The 26416-nt window shown below is 38.5% G+C and overlaps 1 protein-coding gene across 7 annotated transcripts in view; it reads left to right on the forward strand.

The window, feature by feature from the left end:
* Positions 1-26416, forward strand: part of LRRC3B (leucine rich repeat containing 3B) — an 80245-nt gene that overhangs the window by 41974 nt on the left and 11855 nt on the right. The window contains exon 1 of one of the 7 annotated variants that reach the window (XM_016149564.2): positions 8246-19089. The exons of the other annotated variants lie outside the window; for them this stretch is intronic. The gene's annotated coding sequence lies outside the window, so the exon portion shown is untranslated. Of the gene's footprint in view, positions 1-8245; positions 19090-26416 lie in introns of those variants that run through there. 7 annotated transcript variants of the gene reach the window in all.

Here is a 26416-nt window from a genome sequence, read left to right on the forward strand (position 1 = left end):
AAAACATTTTAAATTTATGAAAGTTCATGATGAGAAAATAAGTTTTCCAGCCATACCAAGACAGAAGTACATGTCAAAGAATTTATCTGATAACAAAAAGGTTGGTGGGATTCTAAGGGTTTACTCGGAAGGAAAGATATTACCATTTTTTTTGGATCCCTTCTGCAAGTTCCCAGCTTTACGTATTATCTCAACCAATACTTTCAACCACTTATCAATAGCTATTGCTATATTTTTCAATAAAATTTTAAAATTTGGAATGATTTTAGATATATGAATAAGTTGTAGACAAAACAGTTTCATTGTACCCTCACCCTACTTTCCTGATGGTTCACACCTGATATAAGCCAAGTTTATTTGTCACGATTAAAACGCCGGTGTTGGTACATCACTATCGAACTCCAGGCTTTATTTGGATGTCGCCAGTTTTCTCACTACTGCTTTTCTTTTCTGGAATCTAATCCAGGACTCACATTACCTTCAGTGGTCATAACCCCTCATTTCCTCTGGTCTGTGGCAATGTCTCAGTCTTTTCTTGTTTTTTATCACCTTGACAGTTTTGAGGAGTACTGACTAAGTATTTTGTGGATTGTAAATTACTATCTTTAATATAAATATGTCAACTACAAGATTTTCGTCAAAGAAAGGCATTTTGTCTCAAAGGAGAGGTATAACTTAATAATTTTTGCTTGCACCAACATTAAAACTAAGAATGAACTTGAATTGTTTTGTACTGATGATGCCTGGGCTCCTCGGATTCTAGGAACTCTCCCTCTGTGATTTTTTTCATCGTTAATAAAGCCTTCCTTTTAAGAAAAAGAGGAAAAAACTCAACTTAGACAAGTATACCCCATCCCATGGCCCTTCAGTCCATGGGAGATTTGATGAAGTTGCTAACCTTCTAAGTCAATTTTTTAGGATAGCTAAACTTGTTATTCACTAAATGAACATTATTGTTTATTAAGGGTTCTAATTCTGCATTCTGCTAAAATACCTGGTTGTCATACAAAACTTCATATATTTTTTAAGATTAAGTTTGGCTGTGAGTACAGAAATCTAAAATATATTTTTCTCACTCAGAAACAATTTAGTGTAGGTAATCCAGAGCTGGAAAGAGAGCTATAGAAATCATTCATTCAAGGACTTAAGCCCCTTCCAGCTTACTGTCTGTCACCCTGAGAGTATGACCCCCATCCTTATGGACTAGAAAGCCTGGTAAAAGTCCATCATCATTCATCGCACCCACATTCCATGCACTTACAAGATTTTCTGGAAGTACAGTGCCACACTTCTTATGTTGACTTTTTGGACTCAACATTGTTTGGGACCTGTCATTAATTTATGCATAAATACTGTTTTGGACCTATACTTTCCAAATAACTAGATGATAAAACCATATCTGGATTAGAGTTAAATATTTTTTTAAAAAAAATAAGTTTGCTTTCTTTGTAATCTATTTTGGGAATGCATAGACTAAGGAAGCTGTCTTTTTCCCTACATAAATGAGCCATGTTAAAAGAATTGGAGAGCCTTTGTTCCAGAGAATGTGCTCTTGGAAATGACTAGACTCTTCCAAGTAGTATCAAGCAAGCTGGCTCTGAAGGGCCATGACAGATCAGGAGTTGGTTACTAAACAGAGCAGTTAGGCATGAAACTAAGGAGGTTAGTGGGGCAGGATCAGAAAGCTTTGGGGTCCATGAAAGTACCCAACAAGTCGATGAGGGACCCATCTGAAAGACTTAGGCAGAAGCATGACTAGGTTACTTTTGTAATTGAAATGTAGTTGTTCTTTCCAGAAACTTAGTTTTTGTGGAATATGTCATGGAATCCACGTTTAGAGATCCATAATTTTCTATATTACTTTGCAGGAATGGCTTCCCAGGAGAAAGTAGGAGCAGTTGTTAAGGACATTTTCCCCAGAATCTGGGTTTTTAAGTTTACAAAGAACTGCTAAGGCCTTCCTGATGTAGTGGCATGGAGACCTTTGCTTAAATTTTTTGTTTGGCTTTTCTTGTTGTTTGTTTTACCATGGAAGAGGCAGATAATTATTGTTGAAAATTTGTAAAATATGGAAAAGCAAATAAACCTTCCTAGACTATTCTAGCCAGCAATGAATATTGTTACCATTTCAGTGTATAATCCTTTGGCTCTTTTTCAATGCATATAGACTGCAGATTTTTGCAGGATAACATGCCGAATGCCTTCTAAAAGTCTATTTTTGTACCATGGAGTCTTTAGTAGAAAGAAAGTGTTTGTAGTTTCCATCTGGCAGCTGAAGAATTCTAGGGAGCCACGAATTACTTATAAGGGTCCTCAAATCCACACATTTATCAAACATTGTCTGTAGATTGGACAAATTAATATGTCACACAAACATGTTCAACCATTGTGTAAAAATAAAAAAGATGCTATTCATTGAGGTTAATAAATGCAAATTCATTCAAAGCACTACTGAATTTAGAGTAGCTTGCTGTCATTAGTTATGTTTTCCATCAATGAATAATAAATAAGTTCAACTATTTTACGGTAGAGTCACAGATGTACTGCTGTTCCAAAGAGGTCTGTGTCCTTATGAAGGTGAAAGCAAAAATTTGATGAGAGGACAAGTGATTTGCAGAGTCATTGTTATTTCCACCATGTCATACTTCAGCTCATGTCAGTCTCATGCTTTCAGAACAAGCTCTTTTGCCTTCAATTTTCCCATTTATTTTCTTTCACTAAAGGGAAGCAGATTGGGTGGTGCTTCTTCTAGAGTTGGATTAAGAAACCTGAATTATCTTAGCTAGATCCCCAAAATGAAAGATTTGATTATTGAAGCAAAAATATTCTATACATGTACCGTATTTGTGAAATAAGATGATGGTCACTCCCTTTTTGCCCCATTATGACCCCAAAAGTCATGTAACTGAACCCCGATTTTTACTAATTACTTGTTTCTTATTCTTTAAGATTCACTCTCAGTAAAATATGTCCTATTTGAAGAGAACAATCCTATTACTTGGGAAATAAAAGGAGTTCCTATTATCCATTCTAAAGAAAAAACTATTTCACACTTTATTACTTTTCTTTCCCCAAAGTTGAATTTTATTTAAAGTCATACGATTGCTGATGAAGGATGATTTCTTGCATTTTCCATGAGCAGAATGTGTTAACGGAGACCCTTTCCAAGCCAGTTAGTTTAGTTTAGTTTAGTTTAGTTTAGTTTAGTTTAGTTTAGTTTTTAGTTTAGCTTAACTTAGCTTAGTTTAATGTGGTTTAGTGTATTTGGGTTCAATTCCATTATTTGGATAGTGGCTCCCAGTTGAAAGATCAAGTCCTATTCATCACTCTATTATATTTCAAGTTTAATTATATTTCTCTGAGCTTAATAAAATGCTGTTTCTCCCCTCCACACTACTTAGTTTTCTTTAAGTTTTTTAAAGTAATATTTCTTCACTTTCTGTATCCGATGGAGTTTGCTATCAGTTTAGTGCCTCATTCTAATCATTTCTCTCCTTTGCCCCATTCATTTTTATCCTGCGTGCACTGTTAATTAATCTGTTTCTTTCATCACAAGAGAAGTGAGTGTGGTTTAGGAAGGATGTACATTTCCTGGCGGATGCTCAATTCCAAAGAGAAAACATTTCATCCTTTGCCTTTCAGAAACAAAAGATGTGAATCGGTCTCCTAGAATATGGAGAGATACATTAGTAGAGTGTTTCCCAAAATGACTAAAAGGATTTGATTTTGAGTCCTGTCCCCTCCCTCCTATTTCATTGCATGCTAGAAGGTCACAGTGGGTGATACAGGGCAGTTCATTATATTTTTATTCTGAAGGCTTGAATTCTTGTTCACTCTGTCACTTACGTCTTTGAGCAAATTGTTTCTTCTTTCTGAGCCTTGGAGTTTTTAATCTATAACATGGAACTAATAATATTCTCAAGTTGTTTAGGATTCTTATGAAATACCACATGTGCTATAAAAATATCAAGAATAATTACTGCATCAAAGATTTGTAACAAGATGAATGCAAAAGCCATTTGTGTTTTGTTTCTTTCTTATACAAAGAGATAAGGAGTCGAGTATGAATTCCCAGTTCTACCATTTAACTGTGTGACTTTGGTCAAGTTATTTTACCACTCTGTGTCTTAGTTTCCCCAAGTATAAAATAGAGATAATCATAGTTACTGCCTCATTAGATTAGGAGAATGGAAAGCAGTGACCCACATGAAGAATTTAGTATGATATTGAGAACATAATAAAGGCTCAATAACCATTAAGGTCTTTATTATTACATACAAGGAACTAGCTAGAAGAATTCTGACATTTCAGTTTTCTTATTCAATGTGTCTTCATTGTACACTATGCCAGTTGCATCACAGTGTGCTCAGCTTTGGGAGAGGTGGACACAGTCCTCTCCTCATATATCTTACAAAAATAATTTCCATATTTAGAGTATTAAGACTAGCCCTACTCTGCAGATCGAACAATTGGGGCTCGGGGATATGAAGAAAATTATTCTAACCATTCTAGACCTTCAAGTTTTTGACCTAGAGTTCTTTCTTCTATATTTACAAACTTGAGCTTCACACTCTTCCCTCACAGAAAATTCTCCCAGCAAGGCCAAGAGTTTAAATGTTGTGGATTTTAAACACGAGATCTATTTTGTTGCTAGAAAATTGAAAACCCAATAAAGTAACAGTGACTCATTGTTAAACTCGTTTTATAGATCTTTCAAAAACGTGGTGTCTGCGCACTCCTCCCCCTTCAGCTCTAGGCTTCAACTCGTTGAAATAAATTGTTGTCTAGTAACTGAGAATTGAAGCATTGCATGTAAACAAAGCCAGCGATTCTTAAAATCAGATCTGCAATGTAAGTGTCCATGACACCCTAGTCAGATGAATTCTCCAGTGACAGGGTGACAGGGTGGCCACTCAGGCCCATGCCAGTGGCCCTGGGTCATAGCAATGATTCCAAGTGCCGCATTCCCCTTCCTGAAGCACTTGATACCTTCAGCCGGACACACCCTTTGCCAACCGCCCACTGTCTTCCTGGCGCTCCGGAGAGATGGTCGGAAAAGCAGCTGGTGGCATGGAAACAATTCTCAACTTCTTTTAGTTTTCCCAGAATATTCCAAGCTGTGTGAAGAAGCCCCAGCAAGTGGTGTTTCCATTTTTACCGAACAGTGTGTGAAATCAGAGGTTTGATAATGATATTGATAAAAGTGAAATTAACTTTTTCCTTGCATTGTTAAATGTATAATACATTCAGATTGACAAACTTGTGTCAACTATCAATTATATGCAAAGCAGAGTTGAAGAAAAAGTTATTTTCATTTCTGCACTTTAGATTTGAATATTTAATTATATTTTTAGAAATAGAGTGATATAAAATGGTTTAATGGAAAAGACTATCCCTTAGTCTATGTTTTCTTTCCTATTTTAAAACGCGTCACCTTTTTTAATGAAATAATGATGGTAGCTGGCAAAATGAAATGTGGCTAACCTATATCAGTTCTTTGTTTAATTTTTAAATTTTTCACATCAAGGACACTGGTCTAGAAGCATGGTTTGGATAAGCTGGGTCTAGTCTTCACTGCAGGCTAGATGGACATGTAGAACTGAGATGTTTGTGCCTCAGAATCACAGAATAAAACAGGAACTGGGTGAGGTGTCATGGTACAATGGAAATGGTGCTCATCTTGGAGTTAGAGAGCAGGGTCCTTATTCTGGCTCCAACACTGACTACTTATGAAGGTGAGTCATTAATTTCCTCATCTGCAAAATGGAGACAAAAACTGTATCCACCTTACTCACAGGGATGTTGAACAAAGAAAGAAAATAATGTGTATGAAGCACATTGAAAATTACACAGTGTTCTACAAAAATAAGGCATTAATCATACAAGGAAGCCATGGTTTCTTTTGGGGTAGTGGGAATATGCGTAGGCTGTTATCAAAAATATTTAACCATTAGTGCCCTGTGTTGCAGAGTGCACTTCCCATAGGCTTCCACATGAGGGCGAATCTGAGGGACATCCGGCCAGTGACTGGCAATAGTCACAATATGCCTGTCTTGGAGTTAGCACTGCTGCCGGGGGACAGGCTCCTTATTATGGTTTCTGGCCCACTCTGGAGGGGTTGGCAGGCTTCAATGTGAAGAAAGGGTTGTCTGTGTGAGTCAAAGCTGGTTGGCCAATAGGCCATTTGGTTGAGGGACATTGGAAGCACTCCTGTGTAAATGCCACAGACATTTGAAGGTTATTCAGAGTAAGGATAACACTACTATAATTCTAGCCAAAAAGGAATGACCACTACAATGAGTTGCCAGATCAGGATTTTTGAAAGTTGTTTTAAGAGCATATGAAAGCCTCAGAGAAGCCTTCTTGGTGAAACTAATGAATATCTGGCAGACGTAGTGAGATTGTGGGTCAGTGTGGTGCCTAAGGAACCAGATTTTGCATCTGAGAGCTAGACAACCCTCAAAGCTGCATGCTAAGTATGATGCTGGTTCTTCAAACTTACTCTGGAAGAAGGGTTGGAAAGTCACCTCAATCAGAGACCATAAAATCTTAGATTCAGAAAAGCAAAGATAAAAATGACTTCGGAGGTCATTCAATACCCAATTGAAAGTTTGATGAAGATTAGTGTGAACGCCTTTGAGAATAAAGAGGAAAAAGAATAGCTTTCTGGGAGAAAATTTATAAATTTCTTTCTTATACTTAAGTTTTGCCTGTGAGAAAGAATGCATATTTTTCCATTATCTCTCATTAAAAACAATGTGAAAACTGGATTTACCCTAAGAAGCTCATATCTTCCAGGAATATTTGATGAACTTTCTGTTGACAACATTTCTGTTGTCTTGGAGCAAATCCAAATAAATTTAATAAGAAAAGTTCTTAATAAATATGACAGCATAGGATTATTTGCTTTGGGTAGGCAAAATCTTGACTTCTAGGATTATTCATTTATACCGGGATTCAGTCATCAAATATTTGAACAGAGCTACGAAATACTCCAGCATGGATAATCTGTGGAAGGGTAGATGATTCTGCAGGAGCGGTGATGGAGTGTGGCATTAGTGTGACCACGTCAGTAGCTTCTCGTTATGTTTAAAATAGAATGTAAACCACCTACCATGATTTTTGAAATCCTCTGCGGTCTGGCCCTTGCTGATCTCTGTAAATCTCCTGTGCCCATGGCTGTTTTGCTTCAGCTACATTGGACTTCTCACTTGTTCTCAAAGAAGCTGAGGATGTCTCAGGATCTTGGCACATGCTGTTCCTTCTGCCTAGAATGCTGTCCACCACTCTCCCCCCTGTGCGCGCGCGCGCGCACCCACACACACACACACACACACACATTATCTTCATAGATTATTTCTTCACTTCAGTCAGTTCTCTGACTGAAGGTTACCTCCTTAGAGGAGCTTTTCCCAACCCTCCTATCTGAAATAGCACCAACATGTTCCATCCTCTTATTCCTCTTTATTGTCATTCACAGGAGTTGTTACTTCCTGATTTTAAATGATTTACTTATCTATTTGCCTCCTGTGTGGCCTGCTCTCCTCCACCAGAATGTACAGCGTCACGAGGGCAGGGACCTGGACTGTCAGGTTCGCTGCTTTGTCCTCAACACGTGCCTGGCACATAAGAGGCTCTTAAAACATTTGTTGAAAGAGCAAGTGACTGAATGAAAGAGTGAAACAAGGGCTGAAGTGAGGAAAAAGGAGAGTGAGGAATAGCTTAGTTTCGTTTTTCCCATTGGCCACTACCCCAGACCCTGGAGTGCTCCCGCAGGCAAGGCAGAGAGAATCAAACCTTCGTATGAAACACGTCACCTGGGTCTTGTGAAAATGCAGGTCCTTATACAGGAGGCCTCATGTGAGGCCTGCTGTTCTGCATTTCTAAGAACACCAGTGCAGCCAGGGGAGAACAGGGGCCAACAAAGCTGCCTGGGGCACGGGCCCTTCCCAGCCTTCTTGGTCCCATCCATCCCCTCTCCCCGTCTCTGGATCTCAGGTAAGGTGGAGTCATGATCTGCGAAATGCAAAAGGGATAACCTGAGGAAGGGTCCAGGTGTGAATTAACTTTTTACCCCAGAGGAACTAGGAAAAATTATTTCTCTTGAGGGACTAATTCCATGCTATTTTTTTTTTTTTACTTTTAAGAAAGTTATTAAAGGTCAAGGAAATCATAAAATAACGAAAACCCAGGATTTACTTTTTCTTTTTTTTTTTTTTTGACTATTTTTGTTAAAAAAAAAAAGTCTTTTTTTCCCAGGTGTTGTTTATTTTTCAAGGGAAAAGACAAAACTTGTCCTTGATCCTCTTCATCTCCTAAAATTACATAATTTCAACGTCTATGTGTCTCATCTTTGCTGAAGAACCAAAATAACATGAGCCTTTTCTTTGAATAGTTCCTTAATGCATTTGGTATCAATTTATAAAGAGCTGTTTATCTTTTTCACCATGTTTCTACTGATAGTGGAAAAAGACACCTGCTAGGATAGTCTGGTTGAGAATCTGGTACCGTGTTAGCATGATTGGGTAATTTCTTGAGCAGCTCCAAGTCCTGGAGTGGCCAGTGAAATGGGATGGTGGGTGATCTTTGCCGCTAGGAAGTAAGAACTGTGTGCTGGACAGTGTAAGAATCCTGTATCTATAGTGTTAAGCATCCTATACTGATTGTTCTGAAGATTTTCATGCCAAAACAAGAAAGCATCATCTCTCTTTATTTTATAACTAACAGGTAAAGACTAAAGAAGATACATGAAAGATTGTAAGGTCTTGTTTTCATTTTGTAAATAAGTTAGTTCACAGAATCTCAGAGTGGTTAGGTCATCTGTCCAGAATCATGCTGCTGAGCCTGGACTGAAACTCCATCAACTTTGAACTCTTTCTTTCATTTCCATGATACCTTTTTGTCTAAGATTTAGACATGGGAACCATTTGTCAAATAGAGATGTGGTCCTCACCCTGCTTGTATAATGTCAGCAGTCTCGTAAAGGCAGGGGCTCACTCTGTTGTATTTATTTCTGCATCCACAGATCCTTAATTGGTGCCTGGCACATAGTAGGTTCCCAATAAATAGCTGTTGAATGAGTGGTTGCCATTACTGTTTGCTAAGATAGAATGTTCTATTTTAATGTGGAATGGTTCTGGATTCACAGGATATAATGATATTTGTGCTAAACAAACAAACAAAAAAAGCAGAATGCACTGGGGTTGTTTCATTTATCACATTCTTTCCCTCTAGGAGTATTCCATAAACTCCTTATCTTCTAAGTGTTTATTCTCTTCTCTACCCCAAAACTTAACCAATGTTTCTTATTTAAAACCCCAGACCCTACTTCTCCTACTACCCCTCCCCAACCAGAGACATGGAAGAGAAGCAAGGCCCAGGCCAGAGTGTGTTTGATGAATGAGAGCTGTAATTTAGAAATTAGACACCAGTTTACCACCTACATGTCGCAATCCAGCATGAAAATCCATTCTTTTATAACTTCAAGAATATATTATTAGATTAATATAGGTAACGTCCATGTTATGTTTGTCAAGCTGCTGAAGAGAATAGCTGTTGGGAGGAGTTATTATTATTTTTTACTCTATGTAAGGAACATTCTGAGCACTTCTTTTACTTTTAAGAGAGTGAGAAAAAAGTAGAGAAAGGTTAGAAGGTGAGATAATTAACAGTTTCTGTTTTCGTTGGCATTTGTTTGTCCTTTTTATTGCTCTTTTTGTGCTTATAGAAATTCTTTTAGAAAGAAGTAACTTAATGTCAGTCCTTTAAGATTGCAGTAAATTGTGTTAACAAACATAATTTTAGGTGTAGATTTCATGGTTTAAAAAGTATAATATTGAATGTGTAGTTATAACAGGGAAGTTGTTTTGAATACCAAGGCTAAATAAAATATATATATGAGAACCTATTTGTATCACATGAAACTTTCTTCTTCACAGTCTAGTAGGGAAGAATAGACATAAAACCTATTACTTCTGCACAGCATGAGATGATATTCCATAATATTTATGAGCTCACGCTCTGCAGTCAGCATCTCTGAGTCTACAACTGACCTGCAAACTTCTCTGAGCCTTGATTTCTTCATTTGTGAAAGAAAATGATATGATACTGTTTTCCACCTTTCTGGGCAGCTCTGAGGGTGGAAAAAGATGAAGTGATGTGTATAAAGCATAGAGTCCAAAAGAAGGGCTAATGCAATTAATCATTTTTATTACTGTATTATTACTAATATCAATCATTGTCTGGAACTAGAGTAGCAATCTGAAGGTTAATGAACCTAAGAATAAAAGTATTTCTGGAACTGACAAAGGCTCTTGAGTTGAAAATTTAAACAAAACAATTTATTTAATAAATCAGTACATACAGTATTTACCAATCTAGCAGTTAATGAGATCCATTTTACACCATAGCCAAATGACATAGTTAGCCCCTAATGCATTCTCACTCAGGACTTGGCGACAGCTTTGTAGTCAGACCCTCTTCTGTGTCCAACCCATTTATTTCTTGCTGATTTTATTTTTCTCACACATTATCTAAGATTTCAAACCCATCTCCATATAACCCGTGTCCCATGATTGCACCTTCCCCTTCTAAACTCTCAAGTTCACGCCCTCTTTCTCCTTTGCTCCCCGCCCCTCCCCCTCCCCATGCATACTCACGTTCTCACCTGCAAAAGAGAACTTCTTTGGTTGCTCTCTCGTCACCTGGTTTACTGCATAACTACATTTCCTTTTGCTTTTGTTCCTGGTGGGAAGAGCTATTTATTTTCCCCCAGGAAGTCCTGTCATTGAGATGGGAAAATATGTTTCCTGGCCAAGTGCCACCAGAAAGAGAATCCCCAGCCTGGAGAAAAATCAAATTCTGTCTTTGGTGATGGCATTGTCCACTTTAAAGCCCCACTAGGCCTCCATAAAGGTTCCCCCTCCTATACCCCCCCATTCAGGGTTCTCATACCGGGGGCATCGTTATTGCCCCAGTGGGCTGGTTCTTTCCCTTCCTATTGCATATTGCATGTGGTGTTCACCCACAGAACATTAGCAGCAAAAGATTGCTGTTTTTCTCTCTTCTACGTCAATTAGCTCTCTATTTCCCATTTCACTTTTCCATTGTGTTTACCCAAAACAATGCAAGAACTGAGATTTCCTAATTTACACCCCGTGTTTCTCTACATGGGCATTCTGCAGCATGGATTAAAAATGACACGCGAAAACAATTCTGTCTTCAGTTTTTTTATACCAGTTAAATCGGAGCAACTCTATTCTGAGATCTTTTATATTCTGGTCATGCTTAGTTCCAAGGCATGCTGAGACTTCAGCAGCACATTTTAGAAGTGGAAGGAGGTTAGGAAAGGTCAGTATCTGGGAAAGGGAAATGAACAAGGCTATGGGCTTCCCTCACTTCATTGGGAAGAGGATAGCAGTTCAAATCACACCTGTAACATCAGAGTAAACACTGGCTTGATGCAGGATGGCATTAATGCCACAGCCGTCTCTCTGTTGAGTAAGTTGCAACAGTGGCAGCTGGAATCTCCCATTGTTGGCAAAGCCAGATTTGAGCAGTTGCAGCACCAAGTTCCTGGGGCCAGATCAGTTCAGACGAAGGATAAGCTCTCGCACATTCTAGATAAGTGAAGAAGGGGTCAACAAGGATACAGGAGTTGGATACCTAAGGAGCAGAGAGAGTCATGGTAGGGCCCCAACAGGGGCTGTAGGATACAGATCAGGAATGAAAGCACAGCCATTTTTCAAAGGCCTGGTCCAACATGGAAGGGCTTTGGCTGTGTGGATCCATGGGTGCCTGAGGCTTCTAACCTGTTGCAGCAGTGAAATCAATCCCAGATTCCAAAATTCCTAAAATACTGCTTATTCAATGCAGGAAGACTTCTACCACTCTACAGCCTGATAGTCATCGGTACTGGCTCAAAAGAACAACCTGGCTTCTATTTCGTATCCCTGTGCTTATTTGTGTAGAGCTGGGACACCCACTTTTCCTGTTACCTGCAGCAGAATTTCTCATGAAAACAAAACAAAACAAAACACCTCTGTTCTTACTTTTCAACACTTTGCCAGGCAAATCTTAGTGCCAGCTCTTTGGGCTCTTCCAACTGTAAGGCATGGCGATATCTGATTGGCTGATCCTTAGTCTACAGGGCTTGTTCCTCTCAATACTGTCTCGAGATGCTCTAGCTGAATTGTCTGCTATGGCCTTGTCCCATTTCTGCTGGTGGATCAGCCAGTTTAGTTTAGATGGCTTGCTGGTTATTCAGTCAGGATCACTACTGGATAAACATTTCCTTGGAAGCTTTTGTTTCCTTCTTTTTAAAAATAAAGTTGGGGAAGTTCCAGCTCTCTCTGGGAAGACCTTGCATTTTCTGATAGTGGCCAAGGAACCAAAGGTGAAAGCGGATTGCATGGGAATGGTCCGTCCAGCTGGTTCCCATGAAATCAAGTCATAATCTCAACCTGTGTGTCAACAAAAGGACCATGCTACATCAGGGACTGGGCAGGTTGGTAGGAAAATCTTGTTGATATCCCGGCCTTGACCATGACATATGCTGCATCTGTGCTCACCCTCAGTCTTCTCTGAAACTTCTGGTCCTTTGCACCAGCTCTTTTACTGACTTTCCATAAACATATTTAATGAGTTCAAAATGGACTCTTTATTCATGTGGCATACAGCACTCTGATTTTACCCCATTCAGCCATTTAACATACCCACATACATAATATTTGCAATTGCTCAAATATACTTTTTTGCCTTCTTAACTTTGCTAGAGTTGTTCTCTCTCTCTAAAATGATCCACCCCTCAATTTCTGCTTGCCAAAGGGCTTCTCATCTTACTGGTATGTGACCATGGACAAGTCATTAAACTTCTCCGTTGAAGGAGGATAAGCAACTATAGTGGCGAGGACGGGTTTGGTAATGCTGCAGTAATAAATAAGTCCCATTTCAGAGGCTTAAAAAGACGAATTGTTCATTTGCTCTACATGTTTAGTGTGGGTCAGTGGAGGGATCTGCTTTTCCTATTTACTCACTGACCCAGGAAGATGGAGGTAGGATGCAAGGCACCTTATAATTCACCTAAGTTCTGCTCAGGATTCACTAGCCAGAGTGATCACATGCCCACACCTAACTTCAGAGGGTGAAGAAGGACAATCCTACTACTTTTAAAGAAGGAGCACTGAAAATTTTGTGAAGCACTGTCAGGACAGCCACACCTCTGAAAAACACATGGAAAACCCTAGGACATCATCCAAATGTCAGGTGGAGTCACTGCATTTCCTCTTTGCAGGGGCCAACTTCAATGTGGCGATGAGAAGGGAGGTAAATTGACTGCTATATGCTTTTTATGTGTGCAGGCATGATAGCAAAGTGAGAGAAAGCCCAACATAGTGGTTAGCGTGGATTCTTTATCAGTTCAAATCCTGGCTTAACCAGGATTATGACCTTGAGCAAATTAATTAATTTTTCTTTGCTTCAGCATCTTCACCTGGAAAATGGGGACTATCATTGTACATTTCTCAAAAGGTGTTTGTGTATTGAATGAGTTAGTAATTGTGCAATTATCAGATGTAGTACCTGATACTATATATGTATTTGCTGATTACGATGGAGTTATACTGCCACATGCACTGTTCTACAAGTGTCTTTTTCCTTTTAATATTAAACTGTGATAGATTTTACGTGTGTGTGTGTGCGCATGTGTGTGTATGTGTACGTGTGTGTATTCACCTTGTTTTTAAAAATAGCTACATACTATTCTATTTTGGGCTCTATCTTAATTTGGGGGGCAGTTCGATTGATGGAAAATTCCTATAAGACAATTCAGGAAGATCTTGGTTTCATGAATCTTCATTGATTGAGCTGTTTCTTGCTTAGTTCTCTCAAATGTAGGGTCTAAAGGCGGTGCCTAATGACATTCAGTGGTGAGTATGTGCAGATCGATCATTAATTTAGCCCAGTCTTTCTTCTATTGATATCTTTATCTGGTGGCAAACATTCTCTGAGATTGTATCGCAAACAGTTCTCCCAAGTAGAAAGTACCATGTTTTTGGCTTAGCCAAAAAAAGGTTACTCTCCCGTTAATGAATTCGGCTGTGGCAGAGAACTCATACAGACTACGCCCCTGGCCTTTCCCAGGCAAACACCATGCTGCCCCCTTCACTGTTCCCGCCCTAATGCTTGAACCTGATACGGGTGCCATAAACATTTTTTTGAATAATGTAGTGACTTTTTGGTACTCCATGTTCCTTGTGGTTACTTCAATACTGCTTCTTTTAATATTAAATTTGAAATCAAATCTCTGTATTCTACTTTCTTGGGCTCATTGAAAGCCTTTTTTTCTCCTACATCCCCCACCTCCCCAACAAGGCTTTCTTCCAAATGTGTGTTATAGCTTCTTTTCTTATATATGCCAACCTCATGAACAAAAGTGAATCTTCAGCTTAGAAAAAGTGATAAGCTATATATATCCCAGGCAGGATGAAGTAAAAGTAGTGACCCTTGCATTTTGAGCTTCCAAGGAATAAGACTCTGGAGATGAGATTCTCCATGCAAGTGATTTATTAAGGAGTACTCTTGGGATCAACATCTATGGGATGGACTGGAGAAGGGGAAAAGTCGAGCTGTGATGCAAACCTTGAGATAGCCGCAGCCAAACACACAGGCAGCCCTGGGTCTAGAATGACCCTTCAGAGCTGATCCAGGGTTGGCCAAGATGGCCATGCCTTTATCTTCCTACCTGGTCAGTCATTGGGTATGGGCTGTCTCTGAAAGGCAAAGCGACTTTCTGTCGTGGAAACAATTCCCAAAGGGTCTGACAGCTGAAAGTTCTCTGCCACCCGCACTCTCAGCAGCTGGGACAAGCCCTATGTTGCAGGAGTATCTGAGTGGCACATCACGGTGTCTACCACAAAGCAAAACAGGACATTGGTGACCACAGTCCACCCCATCCTATTTTATAAGCTCAGAGGAAGAAGAACATTTCCTTCTTCTCTAGGGTTCCATCTGCTCCATGCCATCCTACCTGTGTTGGTGACAGTGGGCTTACAGGTCTTAATTTGTTTTTCTTCCTTTGCATTATTCTTTCAGTTTTCGAGGCAGTCTTTGCTTGTTTCTGCTTTTGCTGTCCTCGACACAATCTTTTAAGAATACTTTCTCATTTCCTATTTCCTTTGTGCTGCTATGACAATCGGCACATCCTCTGCATTATAATTACTCTAAATATGGTCTCAGCATCCCTTTTCCTCTAGTTCCAAGGGGATAAGATGCTTCCAAACAGGAGTTTGTTTAATAAAATTTGGACTACTCTGTGTGGCATGCTGCCACTGAGCATATAATTCTCTTTCCTTTTCTTTGAAGAAGCTACTGTTGGAGGGAGCTCCTCCCCCCCTTTCTTCTTTAATCCCACAGATCATTTCCATGCAGCCCACTCGATATTGCCTGGCAGCAGGGGGGACAAGAATAGCATGAAGAATTGAAACCCACAGAAGAGCCGCAACCGCCTCCCCTTATGTATTTGCGAGCTGAGCTGCTAACAGGTGGCAGAACTGGTTCATGAGGATTTCATCTCCCTTCATTTTCTCTGCCTTCCCTCTGGTGCTGGTGAAAATGACCTAGGACCCAGGAGGCAGGTGGAGAAACTCCAGGGGTCAAGATAATCCATGGTTTGAATAATCAAGAACTAGCTCTGGTTCCTTCATCTCCCACAGCTTCATCTCATGAGGTCACTGGGCAGTGCCATCAAACAAGGAGTTATTCCACAAGTGGCCTCTGGGAAGATTTCCTTCAGATTCTTCCTTTTTTTGACACTGCAGAGATACCTCATGGACGCTTCCATCTTGGTCATCTCAGAAAAGGCTCAGGTGCCCCAGATGCACCTCGGAAGACATAACATGAAAGTTTTACTATAATAGATTAACAGAAAAGGGATAAATCTTTAAAAACAGGTCCATGCCCAGACACCTAGGCATCTGTTCTTCTCTGGTGAGCAGATAGGAGTAATGTTCTCCTGCAGAGGAGGACAGGCACACATTTTAAATAAAGGACCACAAAAAGAATAGTCTTTGATGCTTATTTGTGCCGGGGCATAAAATCTAACCTAGTCAGGGAATATTAACCAGCACCAGTAGAGAGTAATGACCATTTCCATCGCACCCCTGTAATTACTGCCTGCAGTATACGTCTCACTCACTCCTAGTTCTGGCTATAGAAGGGCAAGTATACAGTTATATATGGTTATTGGTAGGAAACAGACCTACCTGGATTCTCAAACAGACAAGAATCTACTACCTGGACAGTAGAAGAATCAGTGCTTCTTGTGGCCTACGCCATGACTTCCCCATCCTGGGATGACTGCAGCTGGAGAGGACTCAGTGTCCACAGCCCTGCTGTTTGCTTTGTCTCCAGGGAGTTCCTAGCTGCTGAGCATAAGGAGGTCTTGTAGGGTATCGGCGCTCCATCTCTCTCAGGATTGATGATGAGGACTTACCTTCTAGAGCTGAGATGCAGTACAGGCAAAGAGGAAAACGCTGAAAATTAAAGTGAAAAATCCATTTAGTACAGATTTAGTCTCTCTCTGCCCTTCCGTTCCTCATGTTTTGACTATATGTTTCTGAAACTTGTGGGCCAGGTCAGTGTCACAGGCTTGTTGACAATGCAACTGGGACACCATGGCTCTTCCAGACATGTTAAACAATAACAAGCCATTCTATGGCCCGACCTACTGTAACTGTAGCCATCTCTGGGTGGCTTGTCGGAAACAGAAGTATCATCCTGATCTTCCTAGATGCTGATTTCATGAATCAGACACTGCCTTCTCCATGTCCCCCGTGTGAGAGGCTCTCTGCTTTTATTTTAAACCTGGTTGCACAAGAAGCAGCTCACAAATAGTGGTTCTACCCCCTCCTCCATTTCCATGTGGACTGCCATACAGATGAGAGGTGGGGAAAGTCCTCACTGGTGAGAGGAGGGTGACTCACTCCCAAGGATTCCGACCCCTGCCCCATCAGGTTCCCAGGTTTCTGAGAAGCTTTTGCTGTTTTCAGCCATTCAGCCTTTCGCTGAGCAAACACGTCCTGAGCACCTACCTATGTGTCATTGGCCCCAGAGCAGCTGTGGGCATCCCTGCAGCTGAGACATGCAGAGGTCTACAGGCCCACCCACACATGGATGTTTTGCTCTGCTCTGTCCAACACTCCCATTTGTGACTTTAGGAATGACTGAAATGGAAAGTAAGAGAAAGAAGTGCTGGGGTGACAGATGAAGGTCTGCTTTTTAAAAATTGTGTGACTATTTAGAGGAGAAAAGATGGGAATTTATGTTGTCTTTTTCTGGAAATGGCTCTCTCTCCCTTGCTTGACTTTCTTAGCTTTGCCTGGACCAAGTCTTACCTTTTTTTACTTCTCTTACTTGGCTAGTTGGTTCACCAAGCTAGAGTGCTTAGATGGAGAACAGCAATTCAGATTTATTTAAAGTGGCATATTATGTCTTGTCAAGGTGATAGAGGAAGCCCTACTCCATCCAACAGACAAATGAGTTTGGAACATTTTATTTGGTGTGTTGTTGACAAAAGCTAAGTCCCTGGATAGCAGTTAATTTTTCCGGGTAATTCCCAGAGGAAAATCAAGCCAACTCAGTGCCTCACATTTCCCTGTGGAACTTCAATGAACTGCACATTATGAAAAAGATAAATCTTAGTTAGCTCTGATTTCCTTTTTTTGTTCTGTTTTATTTTTGTGTGTGTGTGGAGTTTCCTTACTATGGAAGGAAGAATTTTTTTCTTGTTTTATTTGGGAGAAGCCTATGTTTAACTGAGAAGGTAAAGGGCTCAGATGGAGAACAGAAAGTAGCAAGAACCATTACTAGACTAGATCCAACCCACTGATCTAAAAAGACCTGACTCATTCATCCACTGGTATAATTAGGTAAACAGGAGACAACCTGTCTGATGATTCTTCTGTTAAAATTAAACTTCTATCAATTGTACACAGGCAATTTTTTCTGTTTTTCCATTTTGTCTTCTTTAAGAAATACTTAAGTTTTTTGAAAAAAAAAATATACTACAGCATAAGATAAATGAGAGAAACTTTCATCTTAAATGATTTCCCCATATGACCATTGAGAAGAGAAACCTGAAAGTGTACATTAGGATAATTGACAGAATGGAGTATCTAAAAGTGAAATCAAGAGCAAATTACATGAAAGTTGGGGTTGATTTATATATTAGTAATCAATTCTACTTGATTCGATAGTGATTCTGGAAAGAAAAAATTATGGGATTCTAGTAAAAAGGATAATCTAGTGCATATGAGTTCTCTATTCACTTTTAATTGAAGTCTAGGTCCAGGTGCCAGCCTCAGGTCATCAGCCTGGGTTATTTGGTGAGAATTTGTGTGAAGTCACAGGTCCAGGCAGGCCCGTTGATGCATGAATAGCCAAAATGAAATTGAAGAAAGCCGTCCCTCCAGATTCTATCCTTCAGGCCTGTGTAATGAAGAGTTGGTTCCTTTTGCACACAAAACAACAGGTGAGAGCCCCTAAGTAGACATGCCTAGATATGCTGGCCACAGGTTCTAAATTAATACAGTGTTATTTATTTCAAGTTCTGTTTTATGGCAGTTGCTAAAACACACCATTGAAATTCTTCACTGAATCTCTAGATACTGGTTACTTTGTAGTCTTCTCTTTGATGTTTGTTTTTGTGTTTGCAGCTTCTAAAAGCCTGAGAGAACCACCAAGCACTAGGATGGCTAGACACATATGCCCAGAACTACCACACATGCTCTGTGTCCATGAGTATGTTTAAAACAAAATCACTCAACAGAGAAAAATAACCAACATTGTATACTGTCTATGTACCAATTACTCTTATAAGTACTTTACCTAAGGAATCTCACTTAATTCTCACTGTAAATAGAAGAAGTGCATATGGCTGTTATCCTCCTTTACAATTGAGGAAACCGATGCAAGGCAAAGTTATCAAAGGAACTGGAATTCAGACTCAGACACTTTGACTCCTGAAGCCTTGCTCATAATCACTGGGCTACAATGATAGAGGGATGACTCCATGCTGGACATTGGACTAGGCAGGTGAGCTTTACGACTAAATGATATTTAAATATATTATTCAGATTTGACCTTGGAATTGGATGGATATCTTTCATCTGTGTATCAGTTTTTGTGGGCTACTTGGAAGTTACCATAATAATCTGGAACATTATTAATTATCATCGTCAACAAATATAATTAAGTAATTTTGTTTCTAATGATAGTGTAACTACTAATATCCTTCAGCATTAAGCAATCACAATATTCTTGAATGAAGTCTTTGTTATACTTTTATTAAAAAGCATACTCATCTATTAGTTGTTAGTGAATACATGTTTAACAAATATTAATCAAACCTTATAGTAAGAAACACAAATATATTAACTTTTTAAATTGTCAAAATAGTCATGTGTATCAGCTAGCTTTGCTACATAACAAGTATCCCCAAATTCAGTGGGGATACTATTGCTCACAAACTTCTGGTCTTGGCTGGGCTCACTCATGAGTCTGTGGTCAGCTGCAGTTCAAGTAGTTGGCTCTGAGGATGTAGGCTGGGCTTTCTCACATGTTGGGAGTGTGGCTGGCTCTAGGCCAGAGTACCTCAGCTGGGACAACTAGCCTTTCCTTTATATGATCACTCATCATTCAGCAGGCTAGCCAGGGACTTTTCACATGGCTGTAAAATGGGAGATTCCAAAAGAGTATGCATGGCTCTCTTAAAGAGACCTAGGCTTGGAACTGGCATAATATCACTTCTGCCCCATCTATGGTCAAAGTAAATCCCCAGGCCAGCCTACATTTGAGGGGTGAGAAAACAGACTCCACCTCTTGATGAGAAGAGCTTTTTGGTTATATTGTAAAAGTGGATGGGTAATACAGGATGGGAAATAATGGAAGCTACTTTTGAAAACAATCTACGATACCATGTGAAATAAGTATTATGCCCATTTTATAGATTAAAAATTTGATATCCAATGTTAAGTAACATGCTCTAAAAATAAAACTATTATATTGTAAGTTACTACCATTAATTGGTTGAATGACAAAATTAGATAAATATAGATGTGTCTAATGCCAAATCTTTCTTTGAAATACCACTTTGTAAAGTTTTCAAAGCCTTTAAGGATCCTGTTATTATTAATAATCTTCACAAAAATAAACGTGATGTCCAAGGATGAGGAGAGGATAAAATTCAAATATAATACTAGCAGATTCATTTTCATTTACTTACAGGCATGAATAATTTTAATTAAGGAACATTTCTTTAACAAAATGACCTTTACTGATAGCTGTGGATTATTAACTTTTTCATCTCGCTGCAGTAGACACTGTTTGGTGTTCAGTGCTTCTCTTTGGTATATTATACAGCCTGAGAGAAATCACATGCAAATAGAATTCTCATTTGAGAAACTCGTCATCTCCAGAACATTTGAGTAAGTTAGAGTATAATAGTAGTAATAGTAGTAGTAAACATTGTTTAATGAGATCCGAATTCAGCAAATATCATATCCTTTGAGTGGTTGGTTATGTTGTAAATATAATGGAGCATGAGGAGGCCTTTGACAGGGGGACCAAGTACTATTGGGAAATTTGGAATTAACAGGTTACTTTGCTGTAATTTCTCAGAAATTTTTAAGAGGCTAATACCCATTGTAGGAAGGCAAGTCTCAGACTTATGTGACTGCAGAATATTCGTTTTGTGCAATTCTCACACACCTAGTAATCCACAGAACCCTTGGAAAATATGAACTTAATTCTAGGCTTTCTGATCTTTTTGAAGGTTTATGTGGAGTTAATAGTATTTTTCTAGCATTTGCCATGAGAAAGGAACTATGAGAACCATTTCAGAAACCTGTGCAATAAGTGTTATTCTTATTAGTAGTTGAGAAAACTCAGTAGGTAATTTGCTGGCCCAAGGTCCCCCAAGTGGTACCATAACTGCGAGTTGAACCTGGTTTTATGTGACTTCAAACCAATGATGCTTCCTGGATACTCCACTGAGATTCATAAAGTTTAAGTGACTGGGTGATTGAGCTGGTCAGAAGAGACACTATGCCTCAGCTACTTTTGTAAACTCTGTAACTCCTAATATAAAATGGATTATTAGTCAATGCCTACTGGACAATCCCTTTGCTTATTACCTACTTTTAATATGATCATTCTCATGGACAAAAATTGCAATAGTAGAAAAGTGTGTAAGATAAAAAGTAAAAATTCTTCATACCATCAGCTCCAGAACTATTCCCTAGAAGTAAGACTATTATTGACTTTTTATTATTCTTCCATACTTTTTAAATTAAACAAGTGTGTGTGTGTGTAGATCTTTCACTTTTGTTTTATACAGATGAGATCAGACATTTTCACCTAACGTATATTTGAGATTTTTATTAAATCAGGATTTGTAAATTACTCCTTTCTTGTGTATCGATGTACCAAATTTGATCATTTTGTGATGGATTGATAAAATTTTAGAATAATTCTAATTTATTTTTTATTTTCATTTTTTGCTTTTGCTATAACAAACAGTGCCTCCAAGGAAGAAATGATCTTGTACATATTTCTTCACACAGTTGTGTTTTGAATGGAAAACAAAACATAAAAGTCATCATTTTTCCCCAGTGACTCCTCTTAGGAAAAAAGAAAATGGTGGACTATTGCCAAGAAAATGTTATAGGAACTGTAAATAAACAGATTTTTTAATATATACATTTCGACCAAAAATAGTATCCTGCTTCTCTGGTTTGCTCTGCTCTGACGAGGGAGGGAGCCAATAGACTGAGCCAGTGGTTCTATCAGATGCCATGTGACTATGATCCACTATGGCTAAAACCAGGAGAGGGATGCTCAGCCTCCTGGAGCTGCCATTATCCATGTGGAACAGCTCTGCATAGTTTGGTTTTAATATTATGGATGCAGAGTCAATATAAACTGAACAGATGAAACCAACTCTTTGTCATTTCAAAGACATTGTCCATCATATTATGCAATGGCTCTTTTAGTGATATAAACCATGAACAGAATCCAGATGAAAACTGACTCAAATAATTTCACTTCTGGGAGTTTATCTTAAGGAAATGATCCAAAAGGGAAATTTTATCAACTCAAAATAATCACTTCAATCCCACATTATTTATGGTAAATTATTAGCAAAAATGGGAGCATATCAAAATATTTAACACAAAAATAATCTTTCAATAGATCTAATATATAACTCCATTCATGGTGAGGCAGGCATTATACAGGTATTAAAATGATAAATGTCATGACAATTTAGAACCTTGAAAAAGGAAAAAAAGTTACCTATGCTAAAATGGTAATGATATAGTGGATAATTTGGTGACAGACTAATCAGAGGGGTGTTGGGAGGTTGGGAGAATGGGGTGAAGGGTTCAAGAAGTACAAATTAGTAGTTGATAGTTGGGCACGGGGAGCATGGAAGAGGGAATGCAGTTAGCATTAATATGATGGTTAAGTGGAAGGCCAGGAGAGGGAAGGAGCAATTGGGGGGATTGTTTTATGAACATTATAGATGTCTAATGTACTGTATACTTGAAGCTAATTTAAATAAATAAACTTATTAAAGACAAATAACCAAACCAGCACCCCTTCGGGGAAGGAAAAAAAATGATATTTATAAATATATATTTTATAACACCTAGAAGAAAATATTTGATTTTTTAGATGTTTGAATTCTGGGTAGTCTTATTAATTTATAAAAATATATCTGTTTTATAATATCACTTGTAAAATTAAAAGTTAATAGTCCATGGAAGATAATTTATGTTGATGTCTAATTGATGTTGATATGAGCCCTCACCAAAAGTCTGTTTAGTCTCAGTCATGGACGGACATATTCTTTTATTTATTTTATTATTTTTTAAAGTTATTTTTATTACAGTGACATTGATTAAAAAAACCAGTAAGTTTCAGGTGTACAGTTCAACAGTAGGGCACATATATATTGCACTGTGTGTTCACAGCCCATAGTTAGATTTCTTTCTATCACCACATATTTGATTTTAAAATGGCATACTATAGATTTGACTAGGCTCTCTCCTAATCCTTAAGGAGGCTGTATGTAAGATGTCATATGTCTCATTTGGTCTGTGACAGCTCTTATTTAAGCCTGTTGTCTCTGCACAATTGTTACCGGCACTGCTTTTCACTGTCAGAGTGAGCTTATTGTTTGTTTGTTTGTTTGTTTGTTTGTTTGTTTGTTAAAACTTACCCAGATAATCTGTGAACCCTTTCACTATGAGGGCCATGCTAACTGTCCTGTTCTACCACATTTACCATTCTATTCCTGCTTTAGCATGCATCTCTAGTGTGCATCATTTTCAGATGATGATTTTACTTTCTATGGTTTGGTAAGGCTTTCACAGAGCAATGATTTCATCTTATGCCTAAAGCAAAAGAGGAACGTATATGCGTCATTAGTGAAATTTTAAAGATATCGTCCATTACATTCATTGCATGGCAGCTCTTTCACATGACCTTTTAAAAATTCTGAAAATTGGAAAAAGTTTCTCTCTGCTAATAACTAATCATCTTTCATCATATTCAATAATAGCCATTTTGTAATTTGACGTCCTTGTCTTCTTCCCTTGGCTGCCAGAAAACTTGGAGCTAAGCCAGGTATCTAGTCACAGCAAAAGCCCTTAGCTGGTATAATAGGGAGTCAAATAGAACTGACTTTGAGTTCTATTCTCTGCCTATTACTGTGTTAGTTTTATATGGCTGCTGTAACAAATTACCACAAACTTTGTAGCTTAAAATAACATACATGTATTATCTTAGAGTTACAGAGGCCAGAAGTTTGAAGTCGGTTTCACTGGACCAAAATCAGTTTGTCAGCTGGGCCCATTTCCTTCAGAGGCTCTGGGGGAAAATCTACTCTTTGCTGCTTCCAGCTTCTGGTGACTGCCAGCATTTCTTGACTTGTGGCCACAACACTCCAATCTCTACTTTAGTAGTCATATTGATTCTATTTCTTCTGTGTCAATTCTCCCTCTGCCTCCTTCTGATAAAGGTACTTGTAATTACATTTAAAGCTCACCCAGATAATCCAGGGTCATTTCTTCGTCTCTAGGATCCCTAAACATACCTGCAAAGTCCTTTTTTTCTATAAAATGTAACATTGATGAGTTCCAGGGATTAAGATTTAGCAATTTGGGGGCAAGGGGTATTTCTGCCTACTACAATCTACTCTCTGGTCCCCAAAGACTCACATCCATCCCCCACGCAAAATATATTAATCATATCCCAATATTCCCCGAAGTCTCAACCTATTATAACAACAACTCAAAATTTAAAACCTCATCTGAATATGGTCAGCTCAAAAGTCCCAAATATTATCATCTAAATCATCTAAGGCAGATATGAGGATACTCTGGGTATGACTCATCCTTGGGCAAAATTCCTCTTCATCTTCAAAGTAAAACATTTGGTCCAGTGTTTTACAAATAGCAGATGCACAAGAAATTTTAGCCGTCATCAGAATTACTTCCTTTAGTGCAATAAGGGGAGGGTCACACTCCGTAGACCCCACATTGTCCTAGAAGAAAGAAGATAAGGTCTAAGATGATGATGATGACGATGCCATCAATAATAGTAGTAATAGAAGGGACAGTAATAGTAACTTTTACTGAGGCTTAGTCATGTAAGAGAAACTTTTCTAAGTGTTTTATATGTTTTCTCAATTAATTCTTATGAAATCTCTTTGGGGTAAAAACTTATTACCCCCTTGTTCAACTGAGAAAACTATGGGATAGAAAGGTTACATAATTAGTAAACAATAATTAGTAAGCCATGATCTCCATGCAGCCCAGTTGCAAACAAGCCCACCCTGAATATGTGCCCTAGATCAAAGTGCAATTCCTTTTTCTAGTTCAGGCATACATGAAATGTAATTTTTAAAAATTGATGCTCATTTGACCTTGGGTTTCCATTTTGTGTCGTTATGAGGATATAAGCCATACTCAGTGTTCCTGGACCTCTTTTGCTTAACCAGGAAGGAATTTCTTCTCTTTTTTGTTTTGTTTACTTTTAAGCATAGAATCTCCCTTCCCCCAAAATTTTCATTTTAAAAACTCGAATCTTTCAGACAAGTTGAAAGATTTTCGGTGAACACTTTCATATCCATCACTTTCGATTCACCAATTGTTAAACTTTTGCCACTTTTGTTTCTCTCTTTTCACATACAAATGTAGTTTTGTTTTTGCCGGGCAAGTTTGAAAGTTGCGGTTGTCATGACGCTTTCCCCCAAAATACTTAAGCATGTACCTGTTAAAAACAAGGATACTCTCCTTCCTACCGATATCATGATAAAGCCCAAGCAATTTAAATTTGACACAATAATATTTGTTTGTATTGAAATTTTTACCCAGCTGTTTCAATAGTGCCCTTTTCTAGCATTTTTTTAAAAAATCTGCAAGTCCTTAATCTACATTGCCTTTAGTTGTCACATATTTTTGCTTTAATCTAGAACAGCTCTGCAACCTGTTTTTGTTTGTTTTTTGTTTGTTTCCCTTCAATGACCCTTTGAAGAGCCCTGATCAGTCACCCTGTAAAATGTCTCAAGTTCTGGATTGATCCTTTCCTATTGATCCTTTCCTATTGATGAGATTCAGGTTAAATATATTTTGGCATGAATACTACATAGGTGATGTGAGAATTATTTCCTAATAGATTATGCTTAAGAAAAAGAAATGAGGCTCTGGAATAAGAATCATCTGATACTTTAGGAAAACCGCTAGAGCATAATCTTTGAATGGTCATTAACAGTTTCCGAAGCATGTTTCACACATATTTATTTTATTTTATCCTCATAATGAGGTCAATGAGATGGATATTATTGATCATAGTCCTAGGGCAATAAAGGCATTGACGCGATTTGCTAAATTCCTGGAATTCAATCCTCAAAGCTGGGGTTTGAATCTAGTTTCTGGACCTTGGTTTTGGATCTCAGTCTTGTACTTTTCCTACCCAGTCAATGGATAGGGTTAAGCGGGATTAACGTTTTAAAAATGGTAGCAGTCACTTACCCTGCTCAAAAATGCAACTGAATTCAGCATAAGTTAATGCCTTCTAAAAGCAGCTTTCAAATTGCCTCTGGACCCTGGCCGAGTCTTTAGGAGCCTGCATTTAAGTAGATTATGTGTTAAGAGTTTGCAGAGCTCTCACTGTTGTAAATGCTGTAGACACTTGCTGGGAAATAATAATAGAGAAGCAGAAAGAAACGGAGATGGATGGGTTCCCACTCAGTCTTCCTATAAACTTGCAGCATATTGAATAATAAATACAGATGTTAGCAAAGACACAGTCTTATCTTTTTTCTATGTTTTGTACCCACAGATGGTGGGTCCAAAGA

This window comes from Rousettus aegyptiacus, unplaced genomic scaffold (genome assembly GCF_014176215.1).
Source record: "Rousettus aegyptiacus isolate mRouAeg1 unplaced genomic scaffold, mRouAeg1.p scaffold_m13_p_4, whole genome shotgun sequence".
NCBI lineage: Eukaryota > Metazoa > Chordata > Mammalia > Chiroptera > Pteropodidae > Rousettus > Rousettus aegyptiacus.